This window comes from Protopterus annectens, chromosome 7.part0, assembly GCF_019279795.1.
Source record: "Protopterus annectens isolate FY-2018-M chromosome 7.part0, PAN1.0, whole genome shotgun sequence".
NCBI lineage: Eukaryota > Metazoa > Chordata > Ceratodontiformes > Protopteridae > Protopterus > Protopterus annectens.
In genome coordinates this window covers 1,011,866,863-1,011,889,573 of record NC_056739.1, presented here as the reverse complement: position 1 = coordinate 1,011,889,573, position 22,711 = coordinate 1,011,866,863, and positions in this window count along the sequence as shown.

Genomic DNA, 22,711 nt, shown 5'->3' with positions numbered 1-22,711 from the left:
TACCTACACCTCCAAGTTAGTGATGCAGCATGATACCTCTGAGATCATCCATGTGCAGCTAACATCAGCCACAACTGCGATGTAAACTGTGGCCTGCTACAGATCACCCTCCATGACCCAGAACCATCACTCCACCTACCTGGAGACAGTGGAGGACATGACAGTCCTACCACACACCCTGGCATTGGTCGATGTCAACTACCCTACCATTAACTAGGAAATGTACTCAAGTACTCACTTCCAGGCCCAGAGCTTCGTGGAATTTATCACCTCATATGCCCTGTATCGGGTGGTAACCTCCCTAACGAGGGGTGGAACCCTACTAGAAGTGGTCATCACCAACATGGGTGACAGGTGCACCACAGCAGAGGTTAACCGGTCACTGGTTAGATCTGATCATAAACTATTCACTGTTTCCACACCCAAACATCTCCCCCACCCATGGAAACCACAGTGTATACCTTTCCTACAGCTAAATTTACACTACTAGAGACAGGGGTGGGGGGTTTCACAGCCCCGAAGCTAAGCTAAGGAGAAACACTGCTGAAGATACAGACAAATTTACAAATGCAATCTATAAGCACCTACATGGATGTATGGCTCGTGCCATCACTGGTAAACCAAGACTCACTCCTCCTAGACAATGACACCTGTCTGGTGGACCCCTGCAATAAACAGGCTATAAAGCAGAAGTAGGGCAGTATTTCAGACAAACAGCAAATCCCACAAAGGGCAGACATCCATGACCACTATTAGTATTATACGTAGGTCCCTCATGAAATCATCCAAGGCTAACATCAACAGGAATGTACGCAAGGATTCAAAAGATAACCACAAAGCCTTCTTTGGCTATGTCAAGGATCTAAGTAGTGATACACAGATTTGCACTGTGCCAGTGAAATATAGCACAAAATATGCTGACCCTACTGATATTGCCAGCATCCTTGCAGATGCATTCAGTGCATACTTCACCCCCTAAAGAGCCCACAGCACTACCTGAAAGGTACAGTATCCCACACATCAGAGACACACAGGTGGAAATGGCCCTCTCTAACAGCAGATCACAGCATCAATGGAAGCAGATGTTGTCCCAGACTGCATCTTGCAAACAGTACAAGACAACTTGAATCCCCATCTAATTAATCTTTTCAACCTCAACCTCTCCACAGGCCACATACCCATACAATGGCACATGGCAACGGTTATTCCACACCACCAAGGTGGAATCACAACTGACCATGGTAACTACCACCCCATAAGCCTGACTAGCCTGGTCTGCAATGGTATGGAGCGCATCCTCATGGCACTCATTAACAAAGATATTGGTAACCTCCAAACATGTGACCCAACTCAGGTCAGCTTGGCTGAGTGCAGTTCATGCTTACTGAACCTGTTAGACGTTCTCTGCTAGTCAACACAGCCATGCCATCAAGACATTAGATGAAGTAAGAGGTGGTTCACACATACTACCTGGACCTCGCCAAGGCTTTTGACACCATGCCCCACTCAGGTATTATTTATAAACACACCAGCCTGTACATATATCCATACATCACAGGTTGGGTTGCCAACGGGCTTACACACAGAACCCACATGGTACAACTAGCGGTCTCCAGGTCCAGCTCTTGACCAGTCATGATTGGTGTCCCACAGGACTCAGTCCTGGGAGCCCTACTGTTTGGCATATACTTCTCAGAGGTACAGGCAAACACAGGTGGACTAGGGCAGACCATGTTTGGCAATGACTGCAAACTGGGAGTCATAATTGACAGTACAGCTGACACAGACATCCCTCAAGGGGCCTCATAGAGACCGACATAGGGTTTCAAAGTCATGGCCTCCAGCTAAGTGCCACTAACTGCATGGTCATTCCATTGTGGAATATTAAGCACCCACATATTAACACATAAGTGGCAGCCACTTTAATACAGACGAGGTAATGGGGTATCTGGGGACTAAGGTAGATAGTGATCTCTCCTTAGACAATCATATCTCCAAAGTAGTTAGGACATCCTTCTATGTAGGCCATCTAATTACTAAAGGGTTCCCATCTAGACATACTGGGGTTATAGTGCACCTTTACTCATCACTCATCAGTCCCATCATAGGGTATAATAACCCATTTGGGATGTACCTCAGAAGACACTTCCAACAGCTGGAAGGTCCAGGAATGTGCCTCGCTAATGGGATTTCTGACCTCAATCATATGCCCTATGCAGCCAGACTGAATAAACTCCTGCTTTACTCAGTGGCATCACGTTTACTCAGATATGATCTCTGCTAGTCAACACAGCCATGTCGAACTCAGGTGTAATGGTTATGCTCCAGCTATGGGAATCCATGTCACAGTGAGCCACACTCTGTAGTGAGCTGAACCTTGTCACAACAATAACTGGAGGGACAGATTCCTGTCACAGACACACCCCATACTTTGGAACAACATCTCTAATTACATTATACAGAGCCCCTCACTAACACTCTTCAAGAGAAACCTTGAAGAGTGGATGGGGAACAGTGGATATACCCCAGGGATCCCGCCATTGGCTCTGCTCCAAAGAGGGACAGTTAATGAATCAATGGGGTGGCAAAAGCTGACACATTTTGGCTAGGCCTATGAATGGCCTCTGGCAGTTGGCCAGGTACCTACCTATGAACCTATACATACAGTATCAGCACATGCTGATAGCTTAATTTTCTTTTCAGGTGTTGACTTACCTTGTGCCAATGGCAGTTGTGAGTGCAATAGTTAAGGGCTGCCTATGTTGGATGCACACAGTAGACTGCCTATACATGACAATTTACAGGTAGTCATGTGTGTGCCATCTATGTTTACTGTGTGTGCAGGTGGAGAAAGGTGTCAGTCCCTAGATGCTTACACTGTCAGTGTGTGTGCTATATGTTCCCTCCTTGCCAAGGCATGGGCATTCTGGGCACACCTCCGTCTGCCTACTGGGGCTGGCTCAGGGTGTTTATGGTCTGAGTACCTCTGTGCCTGTGGGGCCCTTGGCAGTGATAGTGGGCTGTGAGGACCTTCACCATTCTGACCCTGCTGCAGCTCTTTCCACAGGATCATATTGTGTAGCATGGCACATACTATGAAGATGTGGGAACACGTGCCTGTAGAGTACTGCAAGGCTCCAACAGATATCTCCAAGCAATGGAACCATGATTTCAGCATCCAAAACACACACTCGATGATGATTCTGGTTTGTGTGTGTGCCTCATTATGGCGTTCCTGCTTGGGTGTGTTTGCATTTCTGATGGGAGTCATCATCCACAGTTCCAGTGCATAGCCAGCATCCCCCACCAGGTGGCCATTTGGGATGTCCCCCCTAATACCTGATACAGCTGTGAGGCATGCCAGATGTGGGAGTCGTGATAGCTTCCAGGGCTGCCAGCACACACATCCATGATAATGCCCTGGGCATTACACATGACCTGGCAGTTGGAGGGGTACCCTTTGCGGTTTATAAAGCACCAACCCTGCTCAGCAGGTGGTGACTTGATGTGTATGTGCGTGCAGCCTATTGCACCCAGTACCGTTGGGTATTATGCCACATGGTGAAAGAGATGCATATTGCTGGCCAACTCCTCCTGCTTTTGTGGGAAGTATATGTGCTCATTGGCATGTGTAAACATGGCATCCAGGAACTGGTGTAGTACCCTGGATGCTGATGCTGTGAGATACCCATGATATTCCCAGTTGGTCTTAGAAAGGTACCTGTAGCTAGTATTCTCAGGCTTACACATAATTTCGTACTCACTGGAATGTGTTCCCTTCTGTTTATTCTGGCTCTGAGGCGTGGCCAGCACAGTTCCACAAGCTGCTGTAGGATGTCCCTGTCCACCCTGTAATGCTCTACTATCTCCAGATCATGTAGTCCCTGGTAGGTTACCCTGGGTCTGAACACTCTCCTCCTCCTCTGCTGCCTGTGGTGGTCATGTGCATCATCCTCCAGACCACCTTCAATCTCCAACACATGCTGGTAGATCAAAGCTATGACAGCCCCTAACATGTACATACTAAAAGTTCCCTGTCTGTATGCACCACTGGTGTAGAGTGTATGGGAATACACAAAAGTGTGTGAGTTGCTTTCACACTTTATACTACTGTGCTATGGATGCTGCTGATGTCATTGGGTGTGTATGAGCTATTTCAGCTGCAGAGTATCTTAGTTATGGGTTTTACAATGAGTACTGCAAGTGTGGGGCCTTTACTGTGGAGTTATGCTTGCCTGCCATGATTAATCTGTTCCCTTTATTTCACTTTTAAACCTGGATCCTCTCCCATTATCAGGCATGTATCCACCTGCCGTCTTTCTTGTTTTGTACTTTCCCTACCCAGACATGGCAAAATGTGTCTTGTAGCTGATATACTGCAAATCAGCTTTGTTCTGCTTTCACACTTTACTGTTTTCTTTGCAGTACTGCCCCTCCCCTTTCCTGTTCTGCAGGTAGCTGCTTGGAGCCTTGTTAGCTGTTGTCAATGACCCACTGTAGGCTACTAGGTGTTAATTAGTCATTTGTAGTCCAATTTCCCTGCTGCAGCATTTCCTTATTTCTTTCCTATATCCTTCTTGTTTCAGCTGCAGTGCGCACCGGGCAAACCCGTTTACCGGGTTTACGTCATTTTCATCTCTGTTCACATGCAGACTCAGTTACCTTGTGTACTCTCAGCTAAGCAAAGCTATGGCCATTTCAACACACCCCTATCCTGCAGCTTTGCCTAGCTAGGGGCAAACCAGTTTAGCAATGCTCCAATGGGCTTAGAGCAATGGTGACACACCCCTCTCTTGATGTCATCTTTATCTAAAGGGCACACCTCGGTGTTATAATGCTATGCTGTGAGGTGCATTCTTACACCAGCGGGGAATCTGCATGATTAACTATTACACCTCCCATTTGCATGGCATTGCCTACTAATTCCTAGCTACTGCGCATAACACTGTCACAGCCCCTTAACAACCCTTGCGCCATAGTATGGTGTAGCATGCCTGCCATTGACTATTATGGGGAAATCATGATATGTGTTACATTGCAGTTTTATTCTATATTTTTATATTTTCCTTGCAATTCCCCTTTGCGCACCGCTGCCCTGCACTTCCACGTCACGATAGTGCGACTATATATATTAAATGCTAATTTTATATTTTGTACATTTTTTTTATGCCAATGGCTATATATTTAGCCATTGGCATATATTAACAATGTAATACCTGTGTTTGGTCAGCTGTCATGGCTCCAATTTTGTGTTTGCAAAAATGTAAACCGCTTTTTACGGTTTACATTTCTGCATGCTTACACTATGCCTGCACCACTTCCTGGATTGTGACATACCTTCATTTGCATGCTACACTGCTGCACATGGGGTAATTAGCATACAGGGCCAGGGAGCTGTGCGGGCATAGCATACGCAGGTAGTGCACATGGGAACGGCTCATACCTGGATCACTCGGCGGCCATATTTGGTGTTGGAACACTGACACTACGCCTGCACCTGGCGCAAGCTTCATGAATCCCGGGAATAAACTTTTTTTCTTTCCAGATACATTTAATAGTCCAATAATTGTTGGTTATGTAGTGGCAATATGAAGCACTGATTATGAACCAGGCAATCAGGAAATGATTACTGGTTTCAGTACTATTGGAGCTCACTGTAAAGGGGAAGAAGAATGAAAATGAAAGAGCTGAGCCAACCCTCCATGTTAGGATGGGATGATTGCATGCCAGGAATGTGTGCCATACTCTGGGAAGACTGGAGAGCCAGTGGAAGCATTTTTTCTAAAGAGGTGGAGCATACTTGACTTATGTCACCTAGGCAACAGAGTGACAGTTCTGTGCATTACACACCTACCCTAGAAGTGTTAGTTGGACATGCACCTGTCTCAAAACTAAGAAAATCTGTGACTAAATTACAGATCACAGTACTGCTAGTGCTTGACTTTAGAACTAAGGAATATGAAATTACCATGGGGCTTTCACATCAAGGGGAATGAATGAGTCAGTAGAATGACAGGAAGGTTTGATGGTTAGGTGGGAGTGGAGACAAGCATATATTATATTTGAATGACAAGCTCTGTTTTTCAGTTTTTTAACCCTATTATCCATTTTATAAACACTCACTGTGCTACATTCTCACCATTAATATTATATGACATTGTTATAATCTGCTGCTATTGCTCAGTTGTTTGTCAACACAAAGATAAAGTAGTGAAAAAATGCTTTTCGATACAAATAAAAAAAAATGTCAGTCTACCTCCTGACAGATTGCCTTTTTTAAATCATGCCATTTTAATATTAAGCCATCAGCATAGATATTCTACCTTCATTCTTGTACAAATTTAGTGTACCCTATCAGTAACCCAGTAGTCATTACCTTAGTAATAAGAAAAATTCCATTAAAAATATATCCGACCTAACTACAACCCGTCAATAGTTGTCAGCATATTTCCAAAGCTAATTAACTCTCATTTACAGGACTATATCAAAGCAAAAGCCTCTTTTTAAATAGCATGGATTTATTTAAGGGTATAGCAAACCCATCTATCAACAGTCACAAATGCCATATACATCAACATGAACAAATGCTAAATAACAATGCTTTTTTCAGTTTCTTGAAGTATTTGGTATTTGGTTTGCTAAACGATGCATCCCTACTGTAATAAGTCGAGAGTCGTAGTTTTATATAGAGAACCACTTGCCACCCCTACATTACTGTGGGAGCTTTTATGATAAACTTTACAATGCTCTTTCATGTGCCTTAGTCATCTAGAAAGGTGGGCTAAAAGGCTAAGGAATTGAGGACTAGTTATTCCCTTATAAACCAATCATATTTCAGTAAACCCTATGCTATTCCATCTACATAGATGATCAAGTCCTGCTGGGGTCAAAACAATGTGGCTTAAATATGAAGGTGCAACCTCAAAATGCCTGCAATAAAGTCTTACCACTGGTGAGACTCAACAGATCTGCAGTAAACACTGCCAGGACCCACATACTGGTCTTTGCACTGTACAAAGTTTCCTAAGTGCATGCACCTTAACACTAGCAGGCCCTTTTAACTTCCCAGTTTTAAATATTTATCCTATTTCTACCAGGTCTCTGGTTATATCCTGACCTAAACTTGCACTATAATAACTTATCCTGCAGGAATATCTTGGCAAACTGCCAAGTAACTTATTGAATGCAAGGCTTTTAACACTGCTTAGGCATTATTAAAGCTGTTCTTCAGTCTACACTAACTTCTGTAATAGAGAGAAATAGAGCCGAGTTACACAACATACTAAACTTTTCTTGCTTCTTTGTGGAACATTTTGGGGGATACCATTGTGCAACACCAGATGAAATACATTGTCTCCCACAAATTAAAAGATGCAGCTTTATCATACATATCCTTGCTGGTAAGCTGCTGCTTGCTGGTAACTGACATCTTCCATGTGTACACTCTATTTTTCAGCAAAATCATGCACTATAAAGGACAATTAACCTACATTTCTCAAACCCCCAAATTATACTCCTGTGAGTCATAGAATTTACACTGATTTTGTTCTTGCTCCTGACACATTTCTTAAACATGATCTGGGGTTAATCTTGCAAGTGTAACAATTAACATCCTCTTTGTTAACAAGCAACTCTCCCATCCCACATAGCTTACACACATTTGCACTTCTAACCTGTGTCTGGATTCGAAACCACCACATGAATGAACAGCAGCAATAATACAAATGAGAAGATTGAGGCAGAGTACATTCTATAACAATCGTCCAAAATGCACCCCCTGGGAACAAATGACCAGAAAAGCATCGAAACTGGAAATGTAGGATATGTCAAGACCGAAAAATATAAGGCCTAGGACTGTCCTTCTTCCCAAAAAGATTTTCCCTCATACAGTCCTAATTAAATGATAAAATAATGAAAGTCAGTGTAATATGATAATCTTGAGATGAAGTCCCTGAAGCTATGATCACTAAACTGTGACCACAGAAATGATTACAAGAGTTGACTTGTCCTCCATCTATAAAGATGCATAACTTGCAATAAATTATTAAAAATAGTGTTCAGAAAATGCATTTGGCATAGACAATCCTGGCAGAAATGATATGTCATCATGTCTACTTCACCATAAATATGCTTATTTTAACATTTTCTGTAGGAAGCAAAGTCCATCACTTACTTCCTTGGTGTCAAATTTAGAAGAACCCCACTTTGTACACCTTTCAAAGTGAATTTAGCTCCATGATGGCGAACCTATGACACACCGTAACATTTTTAATGACACGTGCACTTACCGTTAGAAGGGTTTTTTTTTTTATTATTTTTTTTTTATTTTTGTTTTATCTGGATTTTCTGGAAATAAAGTAGTTTGTGCAGCTGTTTGGAGTTTCTGATATAAACCCAGAAAACCAGAATTCAATACCTTTCTACAAGCTGACTGGTTATCCGAGTTTACAGATAACCAATCAGCACAAAGATAAAGCAGCACGCGAGAGAAAGCTAAAGGAAAGTCTGTCTAGTCCACCCACATGAAAATATTGGCGGCATCAGCTATCCACAGTGTCAGAAGGAAAAGGTAAGTAATTGTAAGGCAAGCATTATTAAAAGAAGTTAAAAATATATATGAGCAGAAAAATGGGCTCTTTGCTGCACAAGCTGTATAACACTGCGTACCTCTCAACTGTACAGATTTTCGCATAATGTCCAGATTTTTTCGTAATATATTTGGGCTAGTCCTCATAAAATTTGTGGCTTTCTGATAAATCACTGGGATGCAAATGTCTCAACTGTTCCTGATTTTGACTCAAATTTTAGTTCTGTCCTTCTTAATCCCTCTGTTGGAGAAAAGGTGATGACTTGCACTTAATAAATAATAATAGTAATTAGAGTTATAGACTTCTTTTAGTTTAGAGAATGTATATTAATTCACATTCTTTCATTCTGTCAGTGTCTCATGTAAACAGTAATAATATTTAAACTGATTGTCACTGATTATTTCTGGATTTGTCCCTGATTCTGTTGAGATTTGTCACTGATTGGTTGAGAACTATGCTGGGATAATCTGAGGACTGAGCTTGTTAGTGCACTATTTTAAGCCCACTTATCAGTGCTGAAATATTTTCTGTATTGTAAGTCACTGATTGTTCATTTACTTATATAATAACATGATTGGGCTGTATTTTTGTTAAATAAAAGAGTATGCAAACTTGTAAAGAATTGTTTCCCTTTTGTTGAGCAGGGGGAGGGGGACGGGACACGCCAGCAGAGTCAAGTTATGCATTTTCTGACTTTTGACACACCAGGCCCAAAAGGTTCAACATCACTGATTTAGTTTGTAAAAGCCACCTGTTGAGCATTTATGGAATGTTATAGATTCTCATTGTACTAATAGGTTTATATCTTGAAGAATACCTTCCACAACATTCATTTAAAAGAAATGCACATACAGAAACTTTTGTTTTGTATAATATGACTTTTACTGCTCAAATAGGCAGCATTCCCCCACTACTAAGCAAATGTATTTATTTATTTGACATTTGTTAACCAGGTTAGTCCATCTGAACTAATACTCTTTTACAGTGGCGACCCAAGGAGAAAATCTCCAAAATGAAGGGTTCTACAAAATTAAAAAAAAATTTGATTTAAAGGACAAGTATAACAAGTAAAACAAATGTGGTACAAAAGTGAAAAATGCATAACTTTACAAAACAAATTATATAAGAAGAAAAAAGGAAAAACTCCTACAAAAGTTACACAGGCAGAATGATCAGAGTACAGAATAACAAATTTGTTTACAGATTGCAAAAATGTGTATATATTACAAAGGTTATTAGATAGTATGAGAATTTACAAGGAAAGAAGCAGTAGAAAGAAGGAAGAAGTTAGAAGAAGATAAAGAAGAATATATTTACCAAATATTTTAAACATGTTTTTCTTTCTGGTTACAGCCAATAAGCAATTTATTGTCCATTGTGAAATACTTTTGCAATAATCTAAGTCATGCTTTGATGGTAAATGTGTCTTCCAAAATCTCTCTAAAATATTCAAATGTTCTGACATTGTACTCTGATCATACTAGGCATAAGACATGGTTAAAATATGTTTTGTATTCAAACTAGACTTTGGACCTGAGAGAGAGAGAGAAAAGGGTTTACTAGCTGTTTCTCCCTCTTTGTTCATCGGAGACAAAAAAAAAAAAAACCTCTGGTTCTATAATGGTTTATTCAGGGAAATTTGCTTTTAAGCATCTTTATCCAGAATGTGGATTAATCAGCATTAATATACTCTGCAGACAGTTTATGAAGTCTGCCATTGGCTACAGAAGTCATTCCACCAAGTCCAAAAAAGGCTGTCTGGTTCTGGTCTTCCCCTAAACCCTAGTATGAGTAAGATCTTGTTTAGTATTAACTTATCATATATAATGATTGTGACACCCGTGCTCTGGTCCGGCAATCAAGGAGCCTCAATCCTTACCACTAACACCAGAGAGGGCATCTCATATATGAAGAAAGGATAACAAATACACACAGTAAAGTGCAATGTCCCTTAAGAGCACACAGAGATCACAGTCAGTCCAGGGCTGGTCGCTCCCTTGCTCCCCAGGTCCCCAATACGACTCCCCACTGGCACAGCTATAGGTCCAGATCTCAGCTTAGTGGGCAAGCTAAAACGTCTAGCACCCTCTCTGTCCAACCAGTGCTTCATCTCCCTGCCCAAGTAGCTGGCACACATACACATGCACTTTGAGATAAGAGTTTAAACAACCACACAGACACTCCTGGGGAAGGCTGGCACAGGTTCTCCAGATGTGCCCCTTTCTCCCAGACTGTACAGTAATACCAGCTGTCACCATCCACTAATAATTATCAGCTACTCAAAGGCCCTTAAAAGGGTGTCTAATTATTACTGTGCAATATTATTATCCAATTGGTAAGTGTGACTAAACAGTCAAAGCTTATTAGAGTGGCTTTGTATAGTTTTACCTAAGGCATATAAGCACTCTAAAGAGCTTAAATTATCTCTACCCAAAACCAGCCACAGTTAAAAGGTTTTAAAATATTTAATAATAAATAATTAAAACCACAAGACAATACTTTCTACTACACAGTCAGTGCTAGTCAGGAGTTCAGAGATCACACAGAAATGCTTAAAATAAATCAGTAGTACAGTTCTGAATTCACAGAAAAACACTTAGTCTAATCATTTCTAATTCCTAGCTACTTCTAGGAGAAAACACAGTTCTAACATGCTACTTACATAAAAAGAGCATAAGGCAGTGCTGAGTTGGCTGTTCAAGACATAAATGCTTAATAATCTCTGGTTCTCACTGTTTAAATTGAAACTGCAGTTCTGATAAAACATTACATCATTTCACACTTTCCTGGTATTCCCAGGCTGACAGAAACTGCATTTATATTCTTTTACACCTAGAGCAATAAAGGACATTCCACATGTAAATTCTGGTCATTAACTTTAGCCTTAAAACAATAGGCAGGAAGTCTTCATCTAGCCTGGCCGGAGCCGACTTTAGATCAAAGGGTCACAACATTTACTGGGTCAGTAGAGAGCACTGTTGCCACATTTTTGGAACACCATATTTTTTCATTTAAGACAACAAGCCTGTGATTCACATTCATATTTCCAAATGATAGAATTATGTATAAAATTCTATTTGACTAGGCTGGCAGCCTTCACCCATCTCTACCAGTCTTTACAATGATAAAAGAAGATTTTTGCTTAGCGTTGTTGCCTCACAGCAAGAGGTTCTCCAGTTCGATTCTCGGCCGGAGTGCGGGGAGTGCCTTCTGTGTGGAGTCTGCATGTCCTCCCCTCGGTTATGTGGGCATTCGAAAGACATGCGTAAATGGGCGTGCCTTTGCTGAAGGTTGAACATTGAGCTGGCACCTCAGCGTTCATAAAAATCTACTGCCAATCATTAGCGGACCGGAGTTCCACTGTGACGAACCCTAACTGGGAAAAGCCAAAAGACAACAACTCACCTCCAGTGGCAGAACTAAATTATTGGCTGATGCTAAAGTTTTAGGATTTTTCAATGACCAAAACTTCAAGTTTGGTCAACATGTCAAGAAAGTTGTTAAGGAAATCCATCAAAAGCTTGTCATGCTGTGCAGAGCTAAACTTTACCTTACATATCATGCATGCCTAATTACTTCTAATGTGCATCTACTACCCAACAGTCATCATGACTGCTCCATATTTAACATCTGAACAGTGCCCCAAATTAAAAGCTAAAGCAAAGATACAATACAATTGCTAAATTTCTTACAAAGTCTAGAAAGCCAACCCATGCCACTGATGTTCACTAAGGAAACTTCAGTGGACAAACGTTTATATTTTTTCTCCCTTTATTCTGTCTGATGATCAAGTCTATTGCCTGCTCAGAAGAGAGATGTCCAGCCATTCAGTTACTCAGTGGCACTGCTTGAAATGCAAGTCTCTGCAACCAAGATAAATATGCACATGAAGTCCTGTTTCCAGTTTATGTGGGCAGACTCCTAAACGATCCTTCCCTTGTATAATAAAAACTCTGGACATATTTTCATTACCGAATGTTGGGTTGTGATGCACCTTTGTAATTGTATTACTGTGTAATGGGGACAGAGGACAGTACCAGTAAGAGATGGCGTCTTAAGAAGGAAGCACATCATGTGTTGGCAATTAAGAATCATGGAAAATTGAAATATTTCTCCTAAAATCATATTTTATTGTCCAGTAGAATCAATACTTCCTCTACATGCTGCAGTTTTGCTTGCTGTCTACAGATTATTGGGCATCACAGAAAAATACTTTTTTTTTCAAAAACCTTTACTGAATTATCACTTGAGACATAGGCAACTTTACATTCATATAAAAGTAATCAAACTATATTAACATAAACATTATATTTCACATACATTGCTATATATAATATAACCTAAGCAGTATTACATAAATTATTCAATTCCTACCTTTTTTTAAACAAGAAGCATCTTTATTAAACCATCACTTACTACATAAGCAATCATACATTTATATAAACAAAAATTAACCACACTGATACAATCCTTGTTGCAAGTATTTTACATCACAAACCATCCTGTCACACTCCTTGCTGCAAACATTACACATCTCTTACAATCTACTCAGTTTTTCTCACTCAAACATTACATAACTCATTTAAGTCCTGCCGCCTTTTAAACATCATTCCTCCCTTGTATGTATTGTTCCTACAAGTCCCATTTTTTCCTATGTAATTTGCTCCTACCTCTTTCTAAAGATCTCAGTATTAGTTGTTTTATCTCTGTTACTATATTCACTTATTCCAGTATAGTTTGTTTAGATTTAGATTTTGATTTTCATTAGTAATTGCATTTTGGCAGCTAACATTATTAAACCTAGCGAGTCCTTACCATGCCTAGGCAATTCCAATTCTGTATCACAGCTCAGAAAAACCATTTCTCTCATCTGAACAATACATCCAGCATTATTGACAGTGCATCCTGCATGGAATCCTTAAAATCTGCCAACTCACTGCAGTCCCAGAAGATATGTTCCCAATTACCTCTTTTTTCCCCTTCACACCTCCAACATTTGCTGTCTGCCTGAGGAAAAATTCTCTTGAGTCTACCTGGGGTATAAAAACATCTGTGTAAACATTTCCAGGGAAAATCATTAATCTTCTAGATTTATTGCATATTTGGAAGACATACATACATCCTACCATTGTTTTTTTTTGTGAATTGCTTATCCAGTTTCTCTTCACAGTCCTTTCTGACCTCCTACAGAAAAAATACTTCTTGAACACAGCCAAGACCTATGATTTTTGTTTACAAGTACATTTGTGTAGTGAAATTAATACAGCCTAAAGATGTGGTATTGTAATGGTCGGCATGTATTTGTAATCATGTTAAAGTATACACACACACACACACACACACACACACACACACACACACACACACACACACACACACACACACACACAGACACACTTACCTCTTTCCCAAAATTTCTGATGGTTGACCTTTGTATTGTTGACCCACATAGGTCTGCATATACAGTTGGTCAACAGCTGTGTAAGATCAAAAGTTTCTGGGATAGAGTTTGTACAATCTCAGAGTTGTATACATAATTATCAGGTGGTGTGGGGGGGTGCATGCTTGCACTTGGCCCTCCCAAAAAATGTCTGTATGTTTTGAGGATTAGCCTTGGAGCATGTATAGTAAGATGTTGACATGCTTTTCAAAGTAAGTATTTCAAAGTTAAAACACTTTGACATTTCTCCATGAATTTATATATATATATATATATATATATATATATATATATATATATATATATATATATATATATATAAAAAATATTGGTTCTTATGTAAGTCCTAGGCTACTTGCCCTTGCAGGCCATTTGAAGCCTAGCCAATTTCTCTTTTTGTGCTTGAAATAACCTATCCCATTTGGTTATTGATTGATCTTACCTATCACATTGTTGCTAATTATATAGTACCTCAAATGAGAATAACTGGGATCATAACTTGAGGGGACCTATGCATGAAATAAAGCAATTAGCAGCTGCTTCTGTCCATTAGTAGTACAGGGGTAGTCCTGCGGTAATATTTCTGTTTCCCATCCATAGATATAATTTGTGCTTGAATATGGACAGGGATGAACTCTTTTTATGTGGATTTGGAGTCAGTTCCACAGTAACGGAATTGTCTGCAAAATATACCTATCCTTCCAAACTGTTTTGTTGATGTTGCAGAAAAGGTTTAGATCCCTAAACCAAGTTTTTCTGATGCCACTTGACTTGCTGATGTGCTGTAAATACCTCAGTAATATATTGGAGGATTCCTTGTATGACATAGGTCACCTATTATTAGTCTGTAGAATACAGACTTTAATGACTGAACTTTGAACTGGTCCATGCACTACATGTTGTTTAGGACTACTATCCTTTTAGTAACATATCTCTGTGAGTGTTCAAATTGTTGCATGTATCTAGACATGCCAAAGTGGGCATTATATTCAATGATTGGCCTAATGATAGCTGAGAAAAGGAGGAAAATGGCATACCTAGATCTAGACACAATCCCTTTGTCTAAAAGCTGTTCAGTATAGAAGGACTTTCTTACAGCAATAGGCACATGTTGGTCAAAAGTTAGGTTGCTGTCTACATAATTTCCCAAATCCCAAAAAAACTGATTAAACTCTTAGGAGCATATTGTCAATGTGGTAGTTCACTGGGGTGGATGACTTCCCAAAGGATACAGTAATACATTTTTGGCATTTAGTTTCAGTCCATGATTCTGGCACCAGTTATTTATCTGAGGCAAACCTTCCTGCAGAATGGCTAAATCATTTGGGGATTCAATGACTGCTGCTAGCTTGCAGTCATCTGCAAACATAGCTAGCCAAAGCCCTTTGGTATTGGTTTTACTTGACAAAAGTAGATGCCAAATGGGAAAATTCCCTGGAGAGAACCCTGGGGAACTTCACTGGTGACTGCATTTTTGTGGAGCTAACTTCTGCTATTTTGATTATCTGTGTCCTATTTGTGAACCAGTTGGCAATCTAGCGAGTGACATGGGGGTTTATTCACAGTTTATTTAATTTCTCTTCTACTTAACCAAAACAAAAAATGAAAAAATGTAACTCAATAAACTAGTAACCCAATACTAGTAGCATTGGTTCAGCGTTACATCTTTTTGAGTGAATGCTGCTAGTATTGGGCAACTTCTCTATTATGTATGACCATCTTGACCAGGTTGAGGTATGTGGTGTGCACTATCACCATTTTGCCTTCATCCATTGCTTTGGTGACCTTCTAAAAAAAGCTGCTACTTCTCACTCACTAGCAGCTATAGCAGGTATCAGACAGTGGAGTTTCTCAAAGATTCAAGTTTATAATGCAGAATATTGACATTGTAGCAAATAATTGCATTTGAGCAAATAATTACATTTATGTAAAGCAAGATATTCTTTTTAGTTTTATGCATCAAAACTGTGCTAACATTCATAAAATGAAGTAAAATATTTACTTTGCTTAAATGTAAGTATTATTTCAGACTTTCAGTCCTTGAAGCATTACATTTGTAAAACATTCATAATCACTTTACAATCTGCTGCTTTTCCAGTATGGACATTACCAAATTAGTTTTTTTCAGTCATATAAAATAAAGTGAAATATATATAAGCACATTTGTACCTACCCCTGAACATGTTTGCTCTAAGAATTCATAAAGATGTCAAATAAAATGAAGTGTTGCTGTTATTTGTATGTAGTTATAGTTGCATAGCAAGGTTGGTCAGGCAAGTGTGCTTTTCAAAGACTCAGAAGCATTATAGTGTATTTTACTTCCCATGTGTAATAAAATTAATACAGTCTGCCCATGACAAACTGTTCTGAGTTTTCTAGCATTCATTCTGGACTGTAGTTATGTGAGCTGATTGCCCGAGGTAATCTCCAGAGTAGCATCTGAAGCTGAGAACCAAAAAGAGAAGTGTCCTAAGAGTGTAGCAAATAGCTTACACTAGCTCCTTTCTGTAGTTACTAATAGACACCCAAATGCGGCTGCTTAATTAGCATCCAGTACGGCATGCATGCCCAATCAGCAAATCTTCTAAGATTCTGATTGTACCCTGTAAGAGTTTGACAGACAGCTGTCGTCTTTACCCTACCGTAGCTGTTACTGCATCACTATACTAATAGTGTGACAATGTAAAAAATTCAAGCATTCTTCTTTTTATATCAGCCAGTTAGTTTTTATTCTCCAGTGTTATACAATATTTGCAAACATCATTTGCTGCACTGTGGAATGGTCGGCAACATCTACAAACATGGTCTTTAATGCTGCACTTTTCATTCCTACTTTTTTTTTTTAACATTTTATTAAATCAGTTTACAAACAACAGCATAAATACACATACTTTAATTGAAAACAGAGCAAACCATACCAACGTGTTTCATTATTTACATGTACTACGTGTTTTCTTTTTATGAGCTACCATTTACTCCAACATTACAAAAATTGCTGAGTTCTGCCTTGCCTTAAACCTCACTCCTGCTCCTGAACATTGTTTTGCATGTGCTGTATTGCACACATTTCTTTTATTTCTTTACAACTTTCTCCTCCTCTTCCATTGTTTCATTTGTATTCCTTTTATTATTTTAAACCCATATCCTTTCCGGACCCTCTGTCATAAGTACTGTTTGATTCATATAATTTATTTAGGTTTGATTTACCCCTAGAGATAATTTATTCTTCTTTTCTCTTCGTCTCTCATTTCCAGACCCTGCTATGACACTGACTATGTGCCTATCTTTTGCCTCTTTAGATTTAGCACTGCTTCCCTTCCCGCTTTTGCACCAGGTATCATTATTCATGGTATGATACCATCATACGTGTGCTCTTTCTCTTTCTTTATACATTACACCATTTTCCACTTCATGAGAATGAGCTGAAAGGTAAGTTTTCTGTCACTGAAATCTTCACTTTCTGATCAGTTCTGCCTTTCATGTGACCTTGTGCAAGTTCAAGTAATTTCTGCCTCTTAATGCACATAGGAGGGGAGGAAAGGAGATATCCAAGTTAGAGTTTCGAAGATAAAAATGTCCCCTGACTGTTGTCCATCTCTGAGGCTTGAGCAATGCTCTGTGTATTCCTCAATAAAACAAATTCTCCATTTTCCCATTGATTCTTTTGTGCTCTGCTTATCTAACATTCTGGTCCATGTACTCTCTCTCTCAGTGCTCTTAATGTAGTCCATGAGGGTTCTTTCAGAATGTATTCATCAAGAGGTATTATATATATTTTTTCTTTTAATTCTGCATTGTGTTAATTAATTCACCAACCTGAAACACTTTGAGGAAACCTCACTAATCACATGGTGAATAAAAATAAACTACACTAAATGTATTATGACTAAAGTGTTAAAATGAATTACTGCACAAACAAAATAAATGTTATAACATATTTACTGAATTTTAAACATCACTTTCATATAATAAATGTTTTGCTTCGCAAAAACAAGAAGTGTTTAACAGGAAGGAATTATTACTTAGCCATATAGCTGAAGTTGTCTTTTAGAGAAAAGGCACAACTTAGGTGACAGAGGTTAAATGCACTGACTGAACAGTTTATATTAGCCAGTCAACCAGTATGCTTCTGGAAGGTAGGAAGAAAGTGGATTATGTTGAGACAACCAAAATACGAACAGAAAAATATGAAAATTTCCAGACTTAGTGAAGGTCAAAACTGAATCTTGTATCCTGGAGTTGTGAGACAAAGAAATCTTAGTCACCCTTGTGACATGGTGTGAATGGCATTTGATAAGCTATATACTTAAGTTGGAGATGTTTGCATGGGCGATACATCAGTGTTATATACAGAGATGTTTTCCTGCTCATCTAGCATAACTACAGATTAGAATGGACACAAAATGCTATGGCTCTTTGTGTGACTTTTCATTGAGATTGAATTCTTATTCCAGAATTTATGGTGATTGTTAGATGCAGACTTTCTACTGCTTAGTTGAAGAGCTGGTGGCTGGAAATGAATCCAAATGTCTTGGCTCCTCTTACATTATCACTATCTGTAGATCAAAACCAAGTATAGAAGAAAACTCACTTGTTGTTTAGACTGGGGCAGTTTACCCTAGTGGAGTTGTGACCATTAGTTTGGAGAGGTTATTGCTTGAAAAAATAGGTTGTAACTTGAAACAGATGACAGTGCTACTTTGTGAATACTTCTGTTTGGCTAAGAGACTATTTCTACATGTCTGACTAGCTGGATACAATACTAAATACATAAAGCACAGTTAATTACTGTAAATTAAGTGACAGACAATTTATGACTCGTGCTTTAAATGCAAAATGTTTATATACCAACAGTGTTGAATACTGGGTTTTTTCTTTTGCTGCTTTCCCCACCTCTTCTTGCTAACTATTTATTTGAATCAAGCCCTATCATTCACTAGTGGTGAAGGTTTCCAGGTCTATATCATATGAGAGAATCACACAAATTGCGAACGCTCATAATATGGAATGTACCAGACCTTGAACTTCCTATTGTGAGGGGGTGTGGGGGCCCACATCCCTGCTAAATATATATTCCAACTCCAAGATTGCACTACACTGAGGAAAGGGCAAATATCCCATTCTTCACTGTAATGTGATCTCAGAAAAAGCACTTCGAGGTCCGGTACATTCGATATTATGAGCTTTCACAATTTGTGTGATTCGCTCATATGATATAGACCCAAGGTTTCCACTTCAGATCCCTTAGTGTGAGAGCCATCTGGAGAGGCCATCATCTAGGCAAACATCAATAAGTTTGGTGGTCTTACCATCTTGGAAAAGAGAGTGTTTTTTGTAATGTACGGCCTTAATCTTTCCCATTGGGTTGTGTTATGGGCACCTTCATTACTATAGGGATGGCTTATTCTCCTCTATCAGTTTATACATGGCCAACTAGGGCAACCAACACTGGATCGGACAGTCACATACATGTCATACCCTGAACAGGTACTACAACCCCTTCAACATCATCCCTGCTCTTTGACAGTGATTGGATTGGGTTGGGAGAGGTGGTCTGACACAGCTAGCATCGAAGGGAGTGCCATTTTGCAGCTACATCATTAAGCACCAGGGACACTGATGGAAGCCGGGTCACTAGGGCTGTGGTGAAGACTTTATATCTCTATGCCAGTAGTGTAGCATTGAGAATGTGTGCTTTTATAAATTTATTAGGTAATATCCTTTGCCTGAGTTATAATATAAAGTTACTTGTGCACATTGTTTTTAAGCTATACTTGGTAAGTCACTTTAATTACTAACACGACTTGCTGCTAGATGCTGAGGCTTAAAGATTTATGGATATATTTCTAAGGTACATTTATGCCAAAGAATAGACCTTGATAATGAATTTGTCTTAAAGGCACATGAGCCATAAGGAAAAAAAAAAACTTGACTCTCCAAGTTTCAGTATCATAAATAAACTGGTAAAGGCACACAAAAAAGTTAATAACTTCCTAAGAAAAATGGAAAGAAATACAAACTGAAAAATAGCCGGTGTACATTATTACTTCAATGGTCTAGCATAGATGGTTCTGTCTTCATCTGGAAGTCTGTAGCAGCTGACAGTTCTACTTCCATGCAGAATCATTCAAAAGTGATTTACGTTAGAATAAGATGTTTCTCAGATTTAATCTTTTTTATGCAACTGATCATCAATGGGTAGAGATAGATAGTCCCTTAATCCAAACCTGAGGCAGACTTGTGGGAAAAAACTACAAACTCGGCTACGTTACTACCAAAATTGTGAAGTTGGAATTAGGAGTATTGAACATAGCTGAAGTAGCTGGTAAATGAGACTGTCTATAAGTGAAACTAGAAAAACTGAAATGGAATTGCAGCAGGTACCTGTGAAGGATAAATTACAGAACTTTAAAGGAAATTACTTGGACAGAGGGAGCTGTGAGAAAAACTTACTATAATTGTGATGCCTGATTGTTGCAGGTGCAAATTCTGCTAATAACAACTGTATTCAGGAAATTTGTAATAGGTGTTTACAGTTGTCTGAGGAACATATGGTTGCTTTAGACTTGGTCCATAAAGTATTTCTAAGATCATCTCTGCCTTTTCCAATCAGAGTGATGATGCTAAACTTAACAAATGTAAGAAAAAAGAAATACCTTAGGCAGCTGAAATTACCTAAATAAGTAAATAAATGCACCAGTCCAGAAGTGACTTCTGCAAAAGGACAGAACATTTAGGGATTATAAAGAACTGTTTCAGGATAATCAACTGCAGGAAAACTACCTATACAATATCTGTGTGCACAGTCAGAGAATGTTTATGATTTTGTTTGTTATTGGAACTGACAAAAAATCTCATTATTTACTTTTCCTGAACTTTTTATTCTACATCCACTGTAAGATTGATATTTTGCATTTCTTATACTCTACAATGTTTTCTTGTTTTAATTTCCTGCCATTTCTTTCATTCTACACCCTCCTACTGCTATAGCCCGAAGGCCCTCTCATAAATTCTATGAATACTGTCATAGTGTGGGCAAAGCTGTATATTAGCTGACTTTTCTGTAACATAGCTGTCACAACAGCTAAAAAGCATGCATTAAATTCCATTCTTTATTCCCACTCAGTTTTGGCTAGAAACTACTCTTTTTGTAATATGACCCAATTTTATTAAAGGATGCTGAACAGTCTCAGAATCTTATGAGCTCGCAGTTACCACTGAAGTTATTTATTCCTTTAATAGTTAATATATGGAACTGGTGCTTTAAAAAAGTATTGAGTGCATTCATAAAACTGATAATTCAGTATCTTATTTCTGAAATGAAAATAATGGCTGTGACATGGCAGAAGGGAAATTATTTTTGCTTTCATAAGAGATTGAATTTATTTAAAACTACTCCCACACATAAACATTAAATGAATGTATGAAGTTTAATTGTATAGGCAGCACATATGTTTTATTGCTGAAAACTTAGCTTTCAACTGTCTTGCTTTTCTGATACCAAGTTTCTGTATGCACGTTTATGTATCTTCTACTTCAGACACCTTATTGTTTATAAATGAAAAGGATTGTGATATGATACAAAGCAAACATTTTTTTTTTCTAGGTGATTGAATTAGTTTAGAAATATTTCCCCTCATGTAAACATTGCATAAACAGGTGAATATTCATTTTAAAAGCAGCATATATTAATTTACTAAAAATAATCTTTCAACTGTCTTGCCTTTCTCAGACCAGTTTATTTTGTGTGTGTGTGTGTGTGTGTGTGTGTGTGTGTGTATATATATATATATATATATATATATATATATATATATATATATATATATATATATCAAATGATAAGCCGGAATATAAACTAGCCATGAGAGATAGGGTAAGTAAATGTGTGTGTGTGTGTGTGTGTGTGTGTGTGTGTGTGTGTGTGTGTGTGTGTGTGTGTGTGTGTGTGTGTGTGAGAGAGAGATTAAAAGTGGCTGTTCTGTTCATAGTATGAGATAAAGTACTTGTTTGTGTTGCTGTGTGAGAGCAGAGAAAAGGTAGGCGTGTGTGTGTGTGTGTGTGTGTGTGTGTGTGTGTGTGTGTGTGTGTGTGTGTGTGTGTGTGTGTGTGTGTGTGTGTGTGTGTGTGTGTATGTATGTTTTAACATACCTCTCAAATGCCCAGATTTAACCTCATAGTTTAGTTCTGCTTCTCATGCAATTTGTGGTTTTCTGGCAAATCACAGAGGATTAAAGTCACTAAATATATATAAGTTTCAGACTTCATATCTTTCCAAAAATGCATGCAAACATAAATCCTGTTATTTTAATGCATTCTTAATTTAAAAAAAGCGCAATATTTAAAATCTCTCTATTTCTGGGCCACAGCAGCCACATTATTTCAGACTTTGTCCAGATTTCTTGCACTAAGAGGTCAAAAGGTTTGCATACCTCATAATTGTCCAAAATTGTGCAGAATGTCCAGATTTATGCCTCATATTTTAGCCTATTCCTCATAAAATTTTTGGTTTTCTGGCAAATCACTAAGGACTGGAATAACTAAATAATGCAAAACATTTGACTGTGCCTTCAGAAAATGCATGCTAAGACAAATACTGTTTCTAAGTCTATAAAAGCTATATTTAAGATATGTTGGGGGGGGTAGGTGATTACAACCTATAAATGCTATTTTGTATGCTATT